The sequence below is a fragment of the Salvelinus fontinalis genome, chromosome 20 (genome assembly GCF_029448725.1).
Source record: "Salvelinus fontinalis isolate EN_2023a chromosome 20, ASM2944872v1, whole genome shotgun sequence".
Classification (NCBI taxonomy): Eukaryota; Metazoa; Chordata; class Actinopteri; order Salmoniformes; family Salmonidae; genus Salvelinus; species Salvelinus fontinalis.
Window position 1 is genome coordinate 18,735,154 of NC_074684.1, and position 19,638 is coordinate 18,754,791.

Here is a 19,638-nt window from a genome sequence, read left to right on the forward strand (position 1 = left end):
GAGTGAAAACCAGGCTGTCATTGACAAAGACACAGGCTGGGTGGCCGTGGAGGAAATGCTGTATGTGACTAATTGCAAATGGGAGTGTCACGTCCTGACCTTAGAGAGCCTTTTTATGTCTCTATTTGGCAGGGTGTGATTTGGGGTGGGCATTCTATGTTTTTGTTTTCTATGTTTTGACCGGGTATGGTTCTCAATCAGGGACAGCTGTCTATCGTTGTCTCTGACTGGGAACCATACTTAGGTAGCCCTTTTACCCTCCTTTCGAAGTGGGTAGTTGTCTATGTGTAGTGGCCTGCGAGCACTACGTAGCTTTACGTTCGTTTGTTATTTTCTTGTTTTGTTGGCGACATTAAATAAACTAAAATGGACGCTTACCACGCTGCGCCTTAGTCTTCTTACGACGGCCGTGACAGGGAGCTAATGCCAGTATCTCTCAAGGTGCTCTAGCCATTGGTAGGGGACGTGGAGGGTCACAGTTGAGAGACCTCTCTCCTGTGCTAATTGAAATCAAAATTAGCTCCCTGGACATACACTTCCACTGAGTGGGCAAGAAGTGGCCTGGGTTCATAATACAGTATTAATGTGTGGTTCATCCAACATTTTTTGGTAGTTTTCTGTTCATTCAAAAGTGTGAATGGTAGTGGATACTAGGCCCATGTAACCATGTGGTAAGAATGCCATTAACTGTGCTTCGGTCTTTGGTATGTGGGCCTATAAGCTAGGACTTTAAAACAAAGCTTACAGTGCTCCAATGGTTCATAACCAGTTAAAAGCTTGATGGAGGACACTGGCCTTTCCATGTATGCATTACTTACACCAGTCACCAGATGGCAGCCTTCTTACATTCAGACCAACAGAAGAGTCTCCTCCCATACCAGTCTAGCCTCAGTTGACCCAATGTTCTGTACACTGCATTATAACAATGCCTATCAATGAGCCATGTTCCAGTCTAATCTGTTCTTAAATACCTGCCATGTTGGCATTACACGGCCCTGCCCAGAAACGGTGGTTTACCCTCAACTCTTCATTAATGTGCCAGTAAGTGCTATTCAATGTTATTTATTACACCTCTTACTGGCCTCTCACCACACTACAACAGAACATAACTTATTCTACCATGTCCTGGTCACACAAATGAAGCTCCCTAAACACTACTGAATTGCGCTCATGACACACACACACACACACACAACGGGTAGGGTGTAGACTGAGGCTAACCCAGTCACAGTGAGTATCCTCATGCCACAATGCTGTACAGTGTGTTCCTTACGACCTCATTCAAAATGATGAGTAGCTCCTCACAGCTGGCCTCTCTTTCTCTCTTTCATTCACACATGCACGCACGCACGCACACACACACACACGCACTCCCCTCCTATCTTTGACCTCTATGCGCATCCACAGGTCTCATCCACAGATCTCATCCACAGAACCCATCCACAGGTCTCATCCACAGATCTCTACCCACTGAGGCGCAGATCTTCACTCTTCTCCCACACGCATACACACATAGTCACACACACACATACACGTACACTCATCACCATGCAAACACCCACTCACAACATACGCTGCTGCTATAGTGATAGTTATTACCATTGGTATATATCCTGCTACTAGTCACTTTTACCCCTGTGTACATGTACAGACCTACCTCAATCCCTCCAGTACCCCTGTGTACATGTACAGACCTACCTCAATCCCTCCAGTACCCCTGTGTACATGTACAGACCTACCTCAATCCCTCCAGTACCCCTGTGTACATGTACAGACCTACCTCAATCCCTCCAGTACCCCTGTGTACATGTACAGACCTACCTCAATCCCTCCAGTACCCCTGTGTACATGTACAGACCTACCTCAATCCCTCCAGTACCCCTGTGTACATGTACAGACCTACCTCAATCCCTCCAGTACCACTGCACATTGGAATCTGGAACTGACCTTCTCCTGTTTTTTATTTGATTTTATTCTCTCATATTTCTCATGTTTTCTTTCTTCTACATCATTACTTTTCCTCTGCATTGTTGGGAAAGAGCTCCAAGTAAGCGTTTCACTGTGCTGTTTTACACCTGCTGCATCCTGTGCATGTGAAAATAAAGACACTATAGAGGATTGATCGTGACATGTGGGGGAGATAGACACATCCATACATCTCTCCTGTGCTATAGCCTGAGAGTGAACCTTGACGCGCGGCAGTTCCACGCAGCTGCTGGAAGTGCAAATGAGGTAAGAAGTACCTCATCTCCACAGAGACATTACATACTCCCTTTCAGGAGAGAGAGGAGCTCTTCCACCGCTCTGCTCTCCTGGATTTGTAAATGTTCCCAGGGAGAGCGTGCTGTGCTGTGCATGGTTTGTGTCAGAGTCAAAGTCTCGCTCGCTTATCTATCTGTCTTTCCCTCTCACTTGCTTTTGAGCTATCTCAAACTCCATTTTCTCTAATATAAATGCGTAGGCATGGAGACATGGACACTTTTCCAGACAGAGTTCATCTAAACGCTGAGGCAAGAATAACCTCTAGATTTACAGTATGGGTTTACATGAGCAGTAATGGCCATCATCGAAGGGCCAAGCAGGATTAAGCGGAGTAGTGCAGAGAGGGTAGAGAGAGTTTAGTTAGCACTGCTGAGAAGAGTTCTCCCACAACAGACCCAGGCCAGTGAAGGAAGGTGGTTTTAACACAGGCTCCAAGAACAACCCTCCCCGCCAATATCACTCACACTTAATCTATTTTGACTTGCCATATAAAACCATGTCCATGATGCGCTTTGGTCTCATGCTTCCTGACAACGCTTATTAATTCATGCAATGGAGAGGTCTATGATTTCCATTGAACATGTTGCTTGGCTCATGCCCTGGTCCACAGTGAAGATACCCTGGAAGCTACTCAGGCTCTCCGTTTCCCCACAGAGCAATTAGGGTGACATTTATCACACAAGGCTTTCACAGCTGTAGCCTGGTTGGGATTTGAACCCGACACCCTGTGGTCAAGAGTGTGAAGCCTCAGCTACTAGTACTTCTATTGTCATTATTGTCTGTATCTAAGTCCTGGGGACATATTTTGAGGACCTCTGAGTGTATGCTATGCAAAGTATGGTAATTACCATAGCCACCACACACAATGGACAACCAGAGAACAAATAAATAGACAACAAGAGAGAGCGTCACTTCTGAAGCCACAAAGACTCCTGCCTTTCCATTGCTGTCACGACTGACTCCGTTACATTAGACTATTCATATACAAATGAACTGGTTCAAACAGGAAATGCCACATATTCAAAAAAGATTACAATGCATGCAATGCATTAGTCTTGGCATTGAGCTCTGCTCCTTTGGGGTAGCACACGGATAATAACAATTACAGGCAGTGAGCAAAGAACGCTGTGCAAATCCCTGTGACCGAAACAAAAGCAGTGCGCAAACAGGTGGAGTCCGGGGTGGGAAAGCAGCAAACAGACGTGGCGGGTAAAGCAGGTTACAACAATAGCATGCCATCAGCAACACCAGCGCTCAGCTTGTACACTGCAGCCATCAGAGAATGTGTGTGCAGAACTTGATTGACTAAATAGACAGCCATGTTAAGGTAGAGTGAGGAATCTGATTGGTGCAATATCAGCTGATGCGCTTGATTTCTGTGCTTGTGGCAATAACTCGAAGTGACAATGAGAATGCAAGTATGTACAAACACTGGGGACACGGTGTCTTTTCTTACCCCCCTATGGTGAGTGAACGTTCAGTAGGTTAGCTGACATTGGGAGGTGAGAGCGACCCTCCCCTCCACCTCTTCTGTCACGTATAGATAGAGCATGAATTATTGACTGGGCTCTCAGTTCCCTTTCTAATCAGTGACAAAATGCCTGACATGCTTAAGTCACTTATTTCATCCTGTGTACTTAGTGTCATGCGCTCTCCCCCTTCTCCCCTCCCTCCCTGCCAGGCCAGCATGTGTGTGTGCTGCTGTTAGGGCATTGTGGGATTGTGGACACCAGAGTTATTTTGCTGCAGTGGGCGGGATGGGATGCCTGTTGGCCTAGTCAAGGGCTCCCAGAGGGTATTGGGTGACAGAAATAGCGCTCCCTCCCAAGGTCGGGTGTAGAGTTCCCCCCCCCCCCACACACACACACTGCTCCCTCCCTCCAGCCGCACTCCACCACCTGCCCACCCTCCGCCAACCCACGCAACACACTCTCAGCAGCTCCCAGTCAACAGAGGGCTCACATGACCCCGTAGCCCCTCTTCCCCCGTCAGCAACGCAATCTCTAGAAAATACCTCCAGGGGTATGCTCATTCTCATTATACCGCAAACACCAGGATTTCAAATGACTCCGTCATGTTTTATTTTAGCCCTGTTTTAGCCCCCCCCCCCACGAATCTAATGTCTCTGTCTCTCTCACTCTCTCTCTGACCACCAGATTGAGGAGCTCTCAGAGACCTATGGTCTGGATGCCAGTACTGTCTGTGGAAAATCCCCTCATACAAAAAAAGCGCAAGTCATTCAAGTGGTCCAGGGCTAAAACAGGACAGGCCATGTCAAACACAAACACTGGGGAGAAAGAAAGAGAGAGGAAGAGAGGAGCAGGTCTCACTGCACTCTGAAAACGCCAAGGAGTGGATGATAAGTGAGAAAGCCAAGTGTCAAGACTTCACATTCGTATTATGCGTTGAGGAGCCAACGCGCAGCGTTGAATGCGCAGATGCATCACACCTCACCTGCTGCCATCCCACCAACAGAGTTGTGAACACATTTTCACAAATGGAAATGTACTGCTAAAGCAGAGTCACACTAAAGGACATTGTAATACAACTAAATAAGAAATTGAGTTTCTCTAACTGATTTACTCATGCAGTAAGCTTTACATCGGCTTTGGGAACAATGGACAAAAAAGCAAGCTGTGAAACGGCCATCATTCACTGAGTCGAGATGAGTAAATATTTTCCCAGTTGTCAAGGATGAGCTAGTGAGCCAGCTATGCACCCGTTTTAATGACAGGGTTTGGATGGGGGAACTTAACTTAGTAACTTTTCCAGGCTTAACGTGGCCGGCGACTCAATCATGATATTGTACACCATTGCGCCTCAAACTGCCCTGAAATATTAGCATCCAGAAAAATTGACCTGCAATTATTGATATTTTTTAAGTAATCCCCCAGCAGTCTGCAAACCAGAAGGAAATAGCAGTGCAGAGAACACTTTACACGGGAAAGGATTGTTTTTCTGGTGGAGAATCAATACCATTGAACACTCGTGTTCTCTCTCTCTTTCTCTATCTTCCCTCTCAGCCTCTCTTTTTTTCCCGATGTCTCTCGCTCTCTCTCTCTCTTTCTCTTTCCTTCCCTCCCTGGGTTGTTGGAGAAGTTGGGTTGGTTCTCTCCGGCTAACTGAACCTGTCTCTCTCAGACACCGTGCACATCTGTTCTCCCGCTTCACACACAGCTGGCCCAAGCAGCAAGGTAGAATCAGATTATTTTCAGTGAAATCTCCCCTCAAAATGTTCCCCCGCGGTAAGCATCTGCACGGCAGACAGGGCTCTGAGAGCACTACATTAAAGTGTTTAACAATGAGTTGCCTCTCTGTTTTCACTTAAATAAGGTCAGTCAGAAGCTAGTCAGAGCCGTGGCTGTAAGAAAGGCCTTGGTTTCAGCTGAGTCTGCAGATGTCCACAGCCCTCATCATCTTGTAATGCTCACTTTCTTGTCCGAAATTGAAAAAACATCAAACACAAACTCAAATATCGATGATCTCCTCTGACACTGGAGGAAGTGTCTCTGATGAGGGCCCTGCAGTCGGGATGACAGGGGGAGCAGCTCTGCGCCCCTACGAGCCTCTTCAGCTCATCACCACTGTGTGCGTGTCCATGACAGGACAGGACAGGCTGGGGCTCCAGAGGCAGTGGCCAGGCCAGAGGTGATGAGAGCAGATGTGAAAACGTTTGAGCAACGGCCAACGTCTCTTAAACCAAATAAGCAAGTCAAAGTTTACGGGGAGAGGCTTACTGCTGAGTAGCTAATGATGCCAGGTCATTTTTCCTCTGCTACATTCCCATCCCTCCTTTCTTTTCCCCTCCACAATATGTTTGCGATATAAAGAACAGTTCATGGCAGCCCCACAAGGTCTCCGTGAAAAATGTTGCGCCATGTTTTATACGCTCCTCGTAGTTTTATCGACCTTCCCATCGTTTTTGAGAGAGGCATTGTTTTCCTCCAGCTTGAGAAGCTTCTCCTGATGTACATTTCAGGCTGGGTGGGTTCCTCTGTGGAGAGATGCACCTCTTGGGAGAATCTTGAAGGATATTGTCCGAGGCATGAGAACCAGTAAGCAGAAGCTTCTGGTTTGATGAATTACAACAGAGAAGAGTTTAAGATGTCCTGTGTTATACAAATGAAACAAGCAACAATGTCTCCCTCTTTATCCACTGAAAAAGGACTGCATTTGACTTCGGCTCAACATCTAATTCGGTAAAGCCTAATCAGAGTGAGTTTATTTAACCTTTATTTAACCAGGATGGGCTCATTGAAATTTAAAATCTCTTTTTCAAGAGAGTCCTGGCCAAGATAGGCAGCACCAAGTCATTACACAATTACAGACAGACAACATGAAAAACAACAAGTAATCTAGTAAAAACCATTGAATTCACAAGAGTATAACAAAATCAAAAACAGCAAATAAAAAACAGGATAAAGTCCAGCGAACGAAGAGAGTACCCACCACATTTCTGAAAAATAAAAATGCCCAAAAAAAAGGTAGTAAACCCAAAATGGCTTTGTAAATAAAAGTATACCAGTGACTGAGCCTACGAGTGACTAGAGAAGGCCAGCCAACCCTGGTATACAAAGTGCAGTGGTGCGTAAGGGTTTTGCAGTTTAAAATACATCTCAAAGTGCCATGGTAAAGAGTGTCAATTCATCTCAAACACTGAGCGGAAGCATTCATATATAAAATATCCCCATAGTCTAGTAAAGGCATAAATGTAGCTGATACTAGCCTCCTTCTGGCTTCAAAAGAAAAACAGGCCTTATTCCTAAAATAAAATCCCAATTTCAGCTTCAATTTAAGTTGTTGAATATGCAATTTAAAAGAGAGGCCGTCATCAATTAAAATTCCAAGATATTTACATGAGGTTACAGTCTCAATCTCCTTGCCCTGACAGGTAGTAATAGGTGAAAGGTTCAGAGGTCTATTTCTTGCATTAGAAAACACCATTAGTTTAGTTTTGTCAGTATTGAGGATAAGCTTCAATTGACACAAGGTATATTGAACAGTATAAAAAGCAGTTTGCAAGTTCTGGAAAGCTTTTGTAAGAGACGAGGCACAACAGTAAATAACAGTATCATCAGCATAAAAATGAAGTTGTGCATTTTTGGACATTTTTGTCTAAATCATTTATATAAATAATGAATAAGAGAGGACTAAGTACAGAGCCTTCGGGCACACCATTAAGGACAAACAATTTAACAGACATAAGGCCATCAATTTGAGTGCACTGAGTTCTATCAGACAGATAGTTAGCAAACCATGCAACTGCATGCTCTGAAAGACCTACAATCGACAATCTCTGCCTTAGTATAGCATGATCAACTGTATCAGGAAGGAAAGCTATTCTGTGACACTAGAGAAGCAGCAGAGCCGTTTGGTTCTCCCACTGGGGATTGAGTTTCTGTGTAATGTCTCCCATTAGGAAGGAAAGAGGAGGATGATTGCACTCTATGGGAGCAGAACACTGGGTTCTACTGGCATTGTTAATGTGATTATCATGTTATGACAGGCCGTCGTGGATGAATACTCCTGGCACCACTGTTAGGGCTGGCAGGGCTGCTCCGGGCTACATGGGCACGCTGATTAGTGATGATGTGCCTAACTCTTCATGCCAGCTGGGACCATGACCTTTGACCTAACCCTGAGGACAGGACAGGCCAGTTAGCAGAGGCCAGCACTGGGATGGAGGGAAATGGGAAAAGGGGATACCTAGTCAGTTGTACAACTGAATGCCTTCAACTGAAATGTGTCTTCCGCATTTAACCCAACCCCTCTGAATCAGAGAGGAGTGGGGGGCTGCCTTAATCGTCATCCACGTTTTTGGCGCCCGGGGAACAGTGGGTTAACTGCCTTGCTCAGGGGGAGAATGACAGATTTTTACCTTGTCAGCTTGGGGATTCTCCTTTCGGTTACTGGCCCAATGCTCTAATCGAAAGAAAGTTCAAGGGGGTTGTGGGGTTATAGATCACAGGCCCCTCAATACATAGATGGCACCTCTTGTAACGTCTGGGCTGGGTGGGAATTCTATATTGTGTGTCTAGTTTGTCTGTTTCTATGTTGGGTTAAATGTGTTGCCTGATATGGTTCTCAATTAGAGGCAGGTGTTTGACGTTTCCTCTGATTGAGAACCATATTAAGGTAGGCTGTTCTCACTGTTTGTTTGTGGGTGATTGTTCCTGTGTCAGTGTTGGTGCTACGCGGGACTGTGACGGTTAGTGTGTTTTGTCAGTTTGTATAGTGTCTTGTTTTGTTTGATTAAATTCATTATGTCTAATTACCACGCTGCACATTGGTCCTCTGATCCTTCTCGCCTCTCCTCGTCTGAGGAGGAGGACGACGTAGACTGCCGTTACACCTCTGGCCTTGTGTTGTCATCACTATAGCCTCGAGCCAATCACAATAAGTTGTTTAGACCAGCTGTCCTTACTGGGCATTAGTCGAAATTAACTGACCTACTCTGTTCTCTGGAAGAACACGGGGGAGCTGAGTCATATAAGAACGTCTGCCTGCCTTTCCCTTATTCTTCACTTGTCTTCTCCTCTCTCTGCCATCTCAGCCCCAACTGAGCAGGTCTTACATAAGACTAAGGTACAGTATGTCCTTAGTAAAATATTGGACACCTGCCAGTAATAACAGCCAGATCACATCTGTCACTTTGCAGCTTTTCTAAATGGCTGCAGGTAGTTAGCGTGTAAAAGATAATACTTACATGACTATGTGACGGCAGGCCGAGAAAACATCAACAAGCAGTGGAAGATGAAGCAAGCTGAGGTCAGTGGGGTAGGTTGTTCCCATGGAGTGGACCAGTGACAGACATGCTCAGTCAGGTTATAACCAGTGTTATGCACTCTCAAGTCCCTGGTGTCTACTGAAGCACAATGATTGCACCCAACTACCTTTAATACCTCCACCGGGACTAGGAGACTGCTATCCAGAGAGATAAATTGCTGTGCTGCCATCTCGGTCACACCTAACACTATATATAAGAAATCCCCCCAAAATAGTTACATATCTGCATTATGACATTACATAGGGAATTCCGTGGGACTACCCTGAGTGATAGGTGTAGCCATCAGATAATGTGGGGAACACTAGGCCCTATAACAGGTCGAAATTATGTCAAGGTACAAATGTAGGAGGACCCACAGCTGCCTTTGATGCCTGCAATAAAACGGTATCATGTCAGCCAATAAATGTTCCTTCATGTAACCATGTACCAGGTAGCTACTTGGGCAATGCCCACCAGGGGGCAATCTTATTACAGCCACCTATATCTTCCTAGACTGTACCTGTGATGTTTTATCAGTCCAAGACATAGGAAGCAGCACAGAGTTTAGAACCTGGGTCTTGCCTTTAACAGGATGATTTAAGTGGGACCTGCAGTGCTGTGACAATGGCGGAGTCTGGTTGACAGTGGGCTACACCTAGCCATGTCTTTCTCATTATGGATGGGGTGTTTGTCTCATCTGTGTTTTGCATTCTTGAGACGGCGCCAAAAACCTCTCTGGATCCAAATGTACAGTATGCAATGTGAAGTGCATAAGAGTTCTGAAAACAGTCGACTTACACAAACACATCTGTTTCTTATAGTACAAGTGTCTTGTCCTTGGTCTGGGTAATACCATTGGTTGAACTTACACTGTGTGTTAACTCCAAAGATGTAGCTCCTCAGATGTTGGTAAACCAAACATGTCATTATCAAGAATGTGGACACCATTAGAGTGCATTGGAAGCCGCAATCATCCCAGCAGTATATTGGATGGGACGTTGATCGATTGCGGCCATACTGAGAGAAACCTCTACTTTCACAAGAGTTACAGTAGAGACTGGAAAGACTGTTACTTTAAATGGCCATCTCCACCGTCCCACAGTCTAAACAAACCCCAAAGTCACAGCAGGAGCTTACAGTTACACACAATCTTCTCCTCTGCAAAGGGCCCATTCCACATTTGTCTGTGGGCACTGCTATTTTCCATTCTTAATGACTGCCCACAAATCCAGCACAAGGAATTGGACTGAAACGCCACAAACAGTTCACAGACAGTTTAGGAGGCAGTCTGCAGAGTTTACAGACTCTTCAGTCCTGTCGCTCTCTGTAAGACACTGTACTAACTTCAAAACTAACAGACGGAGTCAGGGAGAAAATATAGCATTATACTGTATATAGAGATACACATCTGGGAAAAGAGTATCACAATATGAGTCATAATACCCATAAAACCTAGCGTTCGAAGAAGGAAATGGTTCCAATCATTTTTCCACCACCAATTTTTCCCATAGGGGATTTTAGAATAATGGCTATGTTTCGTGTAGGCTTACCCTGGCGTGACGTTTTGATAACCGTGTAAATCTCTCTAGGACTGTCATGGATTCCCCCGGTACTGCTGCTCATTCCATGCCCCAGTTCCGGAGGTCTACCTCACCGGCCAGGCGTCAATGAACTGTCTCATTACACACACCTGGTTCCAATTCCTCTGATTAGTAATTGTATATATGTGTCCTCTGTTCACCATTGTCCTGGTCGTTTATTGTTCCCATGTCCGTTGGTCTTTTGAGTACCTGTGCTTTGTTGTTTCGGCTTTCGTGCTGCGTGTATTGTGCACTTATTATTACGGGTCTCGTCCTGTGTATTGTTATTACGGGTCTCGTCCCGTGTATTGTTGTGCACTTGTTATTACGGGCCTCGTCCTGTGTATTGTTATTACGGGTCTCGTCCCGTGTATTGTTGTGCACTTGTTATTACGGGTCTCGTCCCATGTATTGTTGTGCACTTGTTATTACGGGTCTCGTCTCATGTATTGTTGTGCACTTGTTATTATGGGTCTCGTCCCGTGTATTGTTATTACGTGTCTCGTCCCGTGTATTTATTAGAGGTTTAACCTCGCTCTTTGTTTGGGTCACATCCCTGTGTTTTTGTATGCGTGGTTGTTTTGGGCTTCGCCCTCGTGCCTTTTCATAGCATGTTGTATATTTTGGGCGGAGTATAAAACCTCCTATTACGAATTCCTGCGCCTGTCTCCAATCATTTATACAACGTGACAAGGACATGGTGACTTTTATCAATATATTTGCCTGTATTTACCCCCCAAAAATGCAATGCTAATTAGCTGCTAATATGGCTATCATAAAGAACTACAAATGCCATGATGGTCTGAACGAGACTGTCGAGTCGAGGCAAAAGTAAGAATCTCTGGATTAACTATCTAATATTAGCTAAATTTAGTAATGAATAAATTGGCTACATTTCTTTCAATATACAATTTTGTGAACTGTCTTGTGCAAGTTTTAAATTGACACAAAACCTGTTAGCAAAGGTGTCAGCTAGAGACACTGCATTTGAGGCTGCATTTATTGTAGCTGGGGATTTTAACAAAGCAAATTTGAGAACAAGTCTACATAAATTCTTCCAGCATATTGATTGAGCTACGTGCATGCGCAATACCCTCGACCACTGCTACTCTAACTTCCATGATGCATACAAAGCCCTCCACCACCCTCCCTTCGGAAAATCCGACCACGACGCCATCTTACTCCTTCCGTCTTAAAGGCACAAACTCAAACAGGATGTACCAGTGATGAGAACCATTCAACGCTGGTCCGACTAATCGGAAGCCACGCTTCAAGATTGTTTTAATCCGGTGGACTGGAATATGTTCTGGTCAGCCTCAGAGAACAACATCGACCTATACGCTGACTTGGTGAATGTGTTTATAAAGAAGTGCATTGGAGATGTTGTACCCACTGTGACTATTAAAACCTACCCTAACAGGAAACTGTGGATGGATGGCGGCATTCACGCATTTAGCGCGATCCACTGCATTTAACCATGGAAAGACGTCTGGGAACATGTCTGAATTTAAACAGTGTAGCTATTCCCTCTGCAAGGCAATCAAACAAGCAAAATTCCAGTACAGGGACAAGGTGGAGTCGCAATTAAACAGACACGATACATATGTGGCAGGGTCTACAAGAAATCCCGGACTACAAAAGAAAAACCAGCCACGTCTGCATCCCCCCCCCCCCCCCCTCCTTCTCCGTGGCCGACCTGAGTAAGACATTTAAACATGTTGACCCTCGCAAGGCTGCTGGCCTAGACGGAATCCCTAGACGCGTTCTCAAAGCATGCGCAGACCAGCTGGCTGGTGTGTTTACGGACATATTCAATCAATCCCTATCCCAATCCCTATCCCAGTCCGTTGTCCCCACATGCTTCAAGATGGCTACCATTGTTCCTGTACCCAAGAAGGCAAAGACAACTGAACTAAATGACTACCGCCCCGTAGCACTCACTTCTGTCATCATGAAGTGCATTGAGAGACTATTCAAGGATCATATCACCTCCACCTTACCGGCCACCCTAGACCCACTTTCGTTTGCATACCGCCCCAACAGGTCCACAGACAACGCAATTGCCATCACACTGCACACTGCCCTATCCCATCTGGACAAAAGGAATACCTATGTAAGAATGCTGTTCATTGACTACAGCTCAGCATTCAACACCATAGTACCCTCCAAGCTCATCATCAAATTGGAGGCCCTGGGTCTCAACCCCGCCCTGTGCAATTGGGTCCTAGACTTTGATGGGCCGCCCCCAGGTGTTGAAGGTAGGAAACACCATCTCCACTTCACTGACCCTTAACACTGGGGCCCCACAAGGGTGCGTGCTCAGCCCCCTCCTGTACTTCATGTTCACCCACGACTGCGTGGCCATGCACGCCTCCAACTCAATGATCAAGTTTGCGGACGACACAACAGTATTGGGCTTGATTACCAACAACGACGAGAGCCTACAGGGAGGAGATGAGGCCATTCAGAGTGTGGGGTCAGGAAAACAACCTCTCACTCAACAACAACAAAACAAAGGAGATGATCATGGACTTCAGGAAACAGCAGAGGGAGCATCCCCCTATCCACATAGAAGGGACAGCAGTGGAGAAAGTGGAAAGTTTTAAGTTCCTCGGGGGACACATCACAGACAAACTGAAATGGTCCACCACAGTGTGGTGAAGAAATCTTCAGGAGGCTGAAGAAATGTGGCTTGTCACCCAAAACCCTGACAAACTTTTACAGATGCACAATCGAGAGCATCCTGTCGGGCTGTATCACAGCCTAGTATGGCAACTGCACCGCCCTCAACCGCAAGGCTCTCCAGAGAGTGGTGCGGTCTGCACAACGTATCACCGGGGGCAAACTACCTGCCCTCCATGACACCGACAGTACCCGATGTCACAGGAAAGCCAAAAAGATCATCAAGGACATCAACCACCCGAGCCACTGCCTGTTCACCCCGCTATCATCCAGAAGGCAAGGTCAGTACAGGTGATTCAAAGCTGGGACCGAGATACTGAAAAACAGCTTCTATCTCAAGGCCATCAGACTGCTTAACAGCAATCACTAACTCAGAGAGGCTGCTGCCTACATTGAGACCTATTCACTGGTCACTTTAATAAATAGATTACTAGTCACTTTATACAATGCACTCTAAATAATGCTACTTTAATAATGTTTACATATCTTACATTACTCATATCACATGTACAGTTGAAGTCGGAAGTTTACATACACTTAGGTTGGAGTCATGAAAACTTGTTTTTCAACCACTCCACAAATTTATTGTTAACAAACTATAGTTTTGGCAGTCGGTTAGGACATCTACTTTGTGCATGACAGAAGTATTTTTCCCAATAATTGTTTACAGATAGATTATTTCACTTATAATTCACTGTATCACAATTCCAGTGGGTCAGAAGTTTACATACACTAAGTTGACTGTGCCTGACAGCTTGGAAAATTCCAGAAAATCATGTCATGGCTTTAGATGCTTCTGATGGGCTAATTGACAAAATCTGAGTCAATTGGAGGTATACCTGTGGATGTATTTCAAGGTCTACCTTCAAACTTAGTGCCTCTTTTTGACATCATAGGAAAATCAAAGTAAATCAACCAAGACCTCAGAAAAAAATTGTAGACCTCCACAAGTCTGCTTCATCCTTGGGAGCAATTTACAAACGCTTGAAGGTACCACGTTCATCTGTACAAACAATAGTACGCAAGTATAAACATCATAGGACCACGCAGCCGTCATACCACTCAGGAAGAAGACACGTTCTGTCTCCTAGAGATTAACATACTTTGGTGCGAAAAGTGCAAATCAATCCCAGAACAACAGCAAAGGACCTTGTGAAGATGCTGGAGGAAACCGGGAAAAAAGTATTGATCTTTATCCACAGTAAAACGAGTCTTATATCGACATAACCTGATAGGCCGTGCAGCAAGGAAGAAGCCAGTGCTCCAAAAACGCCATAAAAAAGCCAGACTACGGTTTGCAACTGCACATGGGGACAAAGATTGTCCTTTTTAGATAAATGTTCTCTGGTCTGATGAAACAAAAATAGAACTGTTTGGCCATAATGACCATTGTTATGTTTGGAGGGAAAAGGGGGAGGCTTGCAAGCCGAAGAACACCATCCCATCCGTGAAGCACGGGGGTGGCAGCATTTGGGGTTGCTTTGCTGCAGGAGGGCCTGGTGCACCTCACAAAATAGATGACATCATGAGAAAGGAAAATGATGTGGATATATTGAAGCAACATCTCAAGACATCAGTCAGGAAGTTAAAGCTTGATCGCAAATGGGTCTTCCAAATGGATAATGACCCCAAGCATACTTCCAAAGTTGTGGCAAAATGGCTTAAGGACAACAAAGTCAAGGTATTGGATTGGCCATCACAAAGCCCTGACCTCAATCCTATAGAAAATGTGTGAGCAGAACTGAAAAAGCGTGTGCGAGCAAGGAGGCCTACAAACCTGACTCAGTTACACCAGCTCTATCAGGAGGAATGGGCCAAAATTCTCCCAACTTATTGTGGGAAGCTTGTGGAAGGCTACCCGAAATGTTTGACCCAAGTTAAACAATTTAAAGGCAATGCTACTAAATACTAATTTAGTGTACGTAAACTTCTGACCCACTGGGAATGTGATTAAAGAAATAAAAGCTGAAATAAATAATTCTCTCTAATATTATTCTGACATTTCACATTCTTAAAATAAAGTGGTGATCCTAACTGACTTAAAACAGGAAATCTTTACTAGGATAAAATGTCAGGAATTGTGAAAAACTGAGTTCAAATGTATTTGGCTAAGGTGTATGTAAACTTCCGACTTCATCTGGATATACTGTATTTTATACCATCTATTGCACCTTCACCATTGCTCATCCATATACTTACATGTACATATTCTCATTCACCCCTTTAGATATTGTCACGCCCTGACCATAGTAAGCAGTTTTTTCTCTGTGTTGGTTGGGGAGTGATAGTGACTTGGGTGGGTCATCTAGGTGAATTTGTATGTCTATGGTGGCCTGATATGGTTCCCAATCAGAGGCAGCTGTTTATTGTTGTCTCTGATTGGGGATCATATTTAGGCAGCCATTTCCCCATGGTTATTTGTGGGATCTTGTCTACATTTAATTACCTGGGTGCACAACAGTAGCGTCACGGTTAGAGTTTGTGCTTGTTTGTTTTGCTGAGTTTTGGTTTATTAAAAGTATGTGGAACTCTACTCACGCTGCGCCTTGGTCTCCTTCTAACGATGGACGTGACACATATGTGTGTATTAGGTAGTTGTTGGAGAATTGTTAGATTACTTGTTAGATATTACTATTAGATATTATTGTTAGATATTACTGCACTGTCGGAACAAGCATTTCGCTACACTTGCATTAACATCTGCTAACCATGTGTATGTGACAAATAAAATCTGATTTGATTTTGAGATGACGTGCTGGAGCTTGCAGGGATTTGTAGTCTTGCATTTTGTCTACTTTGATGCTAATTAGCATTTTTGGGTTCTGAGAGTAAATAGAGCTGTGTATATTGATAAGAGTCACCTTGGCCCAGAGATATTTACATAGTTATCAAAATGTCACGCCAGTGTAAGCCTACACAAAACACGGCCCTTATTTGAAGTGTTTTTAAAATCCCCTGTGGGAAAAATGAATGGTGGAGAAACAATTGGAACCATTTCCCTGTTTGACCGCTACATTTAATGGGTATTATGACACCTCCACTGTGGGGCTCCATGAGGAGGTGATATTGTTACAACCATTATTGGTACAACCATCTGTGATGAAAACTTAATAATAATCCAAATACATTTCCACTTAGGTAAATAAATACACATGACAAAGGAACATGGAGAGGGAACACACCAAAGTAAAAGAGAAGGGACATGAATAGTTGATGTGAGGGAATCAGAGGGCTGCTCTTGTGGAAAGGGTGCTGTGGTGTATCACATTGTCCCCTGGCTTTACACTTGGCAGCGCAACTAAAGGCCTGGCTGAGACGTAGGGGGTGTTTACCAGGGATAATCAGTCATAAAGACCCCAGCGCACAATGAGGTCCATCTCAAGGCACAGTGTCATTTAAATGTCCCCTGAACCGACCTGCTGAATGAAATATAAGCCTGCCCTGACAGAGAGAGAGAGAGAAGCTTCCTTCGCATGCCACAGGGGCCCAACAAGAATAGAATACCTCCAACTTGTCTGTTTCTCTCAATCTTCCACTTGTTTTGTTGGTTTCTGACTCTCGTTGTTATTGTGAACCGGGACATTGGTAGCCAGCTGGCGCCATCCCTACATATGCATCCCTCTGGGGAAATGTCAAATGTTTACAACGCATTGACATGCGTTGAGCTGCTTTGAACCTGGACTGTTCGCGGTGAGAGATGTCTGGAATTAACATTACAGTACAGAGACAGTCCTCTCTCAGCAGCCCACTTATAACATAGTGAAGACGTGGATTATTGTTGAAGCGAGTTTGACGCAGGTGGAACTCGGTGGAACTCTCACAGAGAATCCGCAACGCCTAACTGTTTAAGTGGCGATGAAGTGACTCTGCCCTAATTGTCACAGTCACATTAAGGGAGGCCTGTTAAGCTTGCCAAACATGCAGCATTGGGGTTTGACAACATCAAAACATGGGCTGAGGAAAACTGTTCCGTATATTCACGCTTTGGTGACAAATGCTCTAGAATTCACACTGGTTTATTGTCTCTTCCTTTGTGTATCTTCTGGAAGGCAAATCGCTTGATGGCAGATTTACACTTTCCGTGGCACACTTTTGAAGTCAAGTCTCTCTTTACTTTGTGAACTTGAAAGGAATATTCAGGGGGGGATGTTCTGCATAAATGAACGGAGCGTTACTAGGACATTCAGTGGGAAATCACTTTGACAGTACTACATGCTGTACCAACAGCTTTGTAATCAGAGCCCTCCTTACAGAGTCTATAAAACATTATTGTCTCTCTTTGTGCCTTCCCTGAATAACGTTATCTCTAGGGCTGTGTGCAGTAGTGCACTGTGTCAGGGACTGTGTGAGGATGGTCTGTTGTATCTCCCACACTGAGGGAAAGGTGTGACCAGGTTTCTATCAACACCTCTCTCCCCTGCATCGCTCTGTGTGCATCAAGGCTTCATTGTGTGGTAGACAGGGTGCAAAATAATTCCTTCCTTTCCTCTGTTACATCCTGCTGCCTGTTTGCCTGCGTATTTGAATCTTCAACCAGCAGCCCTGTGATATGCAGTGTGATGAGGCGATAGATATATAGGGCTGAACTAGGCCAGGCTCTCTTGCTCTGTAGTGAACTGTAATAGCAGACACAAGCTAGGCAAGACTGCCAAACAGTAACAGGGTCCGGTCACTCCCTCCTCACACAGAAGGGAGCGGGAGACAGTTGCCGTGGCAGCGGGGTAAACAAACAAATGCGGTACCATGGAATGTGGCAAAATATTTACTATGGAGTAACTCTGCTGCTGCAGGCGTCACCCGTCCAGTGCTCAGAGCTCACATATATGGAAGGTTTGCATATTATGAATTGTTTTCAGCTGTTGGACCCGTTGTGGTTATTTCCTGGGGTTGGCCCTTGGCAACATGGTTAGCAGGACTGGAGGCCAGGCCACTTTCTGTGAGTGTGTCTGTTCTGGGTTGGACAGGGTCATGTTGGTCCACATGATTGTTGAGGCGCTGGGTAACATCTCGTCCTGATTTGCGGAATCATAATCATTGATCTGTTTATGTTTGACCAGAGCAATTGGGACTTGAATTGACCGTAGCAACCCAGATTCCAACACACACAACAAACAACACTCCTGGCTGCTGTGGATATGGTTCAGTGTAATGAGCTTGAGGATATGAGTCCGGCACTTTTGCATAGCGCCACTTGAAAATGATCTGATTTATCTCTCACGTGATCCCCACTGAATGGAAAGGTTGCATATCCATAGTTACAATCTAAACAAGGCGTTGTTCCACGGTTTGACTGAAAAAGATATGCTGATATTCGGTAGTATGGCCCATTAAACACCATTTAATATCATCATCTGTGACGCTTTGGACATTTGCATACACTTCAACCCAAATTGCTTACACAGACTTTATCATTGCTTACACAGAGTCTTTGTGAACACAGTTATTGTTACGTAGCAACCAGTCTGTGTACTATTATTGGTTCGCTAGCCACGACACAGACTACAACAATATGTCGCATCCATCAAGACATCCATTGAGACTTATTTACCTTACATACACTGTCTATGCACACAGCTGGAGGCTTGACTCTTGTTGTAGGAATGGGATGTGATTGTGGAGCCAAAAGACACACACGCACGCACGCACGCACGCACGCACGCACGCACGCACGCACGCACGCACGCACGCACGCACGCACGCACGCACGCACACACACACACACACACACACACACACACACACACACACACACACACACACACACACACACACACACACACATTGAACACAGCCATCAATCACCAGTCTCACCTGCTAGAATAACAAGCCTATCATCTAATTGTGCCAGCAGGAGGGCTTCAGTTCCATCTGATTGATATCAGCAGTTGAAAAACCTCTTCCCATTGTTTTGACTGCTGACGTCAATATGACCATAGAGAAGGTTTGTTCTTATTGAGGAGAACAAAATGTGCCTCGCTACTTGTCTGCTATTATAGGAAGCGTTTAGGCACCATTAGCTGCCCATTGTCCACTGTGACTAATGTCTGGGGCTCCAGATATGCTCTCAAATGTCTATTTATTTACTGAGTGGGTTCTTAAATAGTGATGGGAAAATGCTTATGGCCTATAATAAATACCTCAACTGGAGTCACTGTTCGTACTAACTGTGATAAATGATTATGTTAAATGACAAATATGACCACATAGAAGTGTGGTGGGTGAAATAACATTTATCTTTGGGACTAAATAACATTTGTCTTTTGGACAAAAATGTATGCATAACCATTATCTTATTCTAGCTCTTTTTTCTAGACACCCTGTACTAGCCATACTAAATAATGTAACAGA

The 19,638-nt window shown here is 44.7% G+C and overlaps 1 protein-coding gene across 2 annotated transcripts in view; it reads right to left on the reverse strand.

Annotated features, from left to right (window-relative positions):
* The window catches only part of aig1 (androgen-induced 1 (H. sapiens)), a 63,114-nt gene that overhangs the window by 25,361 nt on the left and 18,115 nt on the right, over nucleotides 1-19,638 (reverse strand). The gene's annotated exons all lie outside the window — the stretch shown is intronic.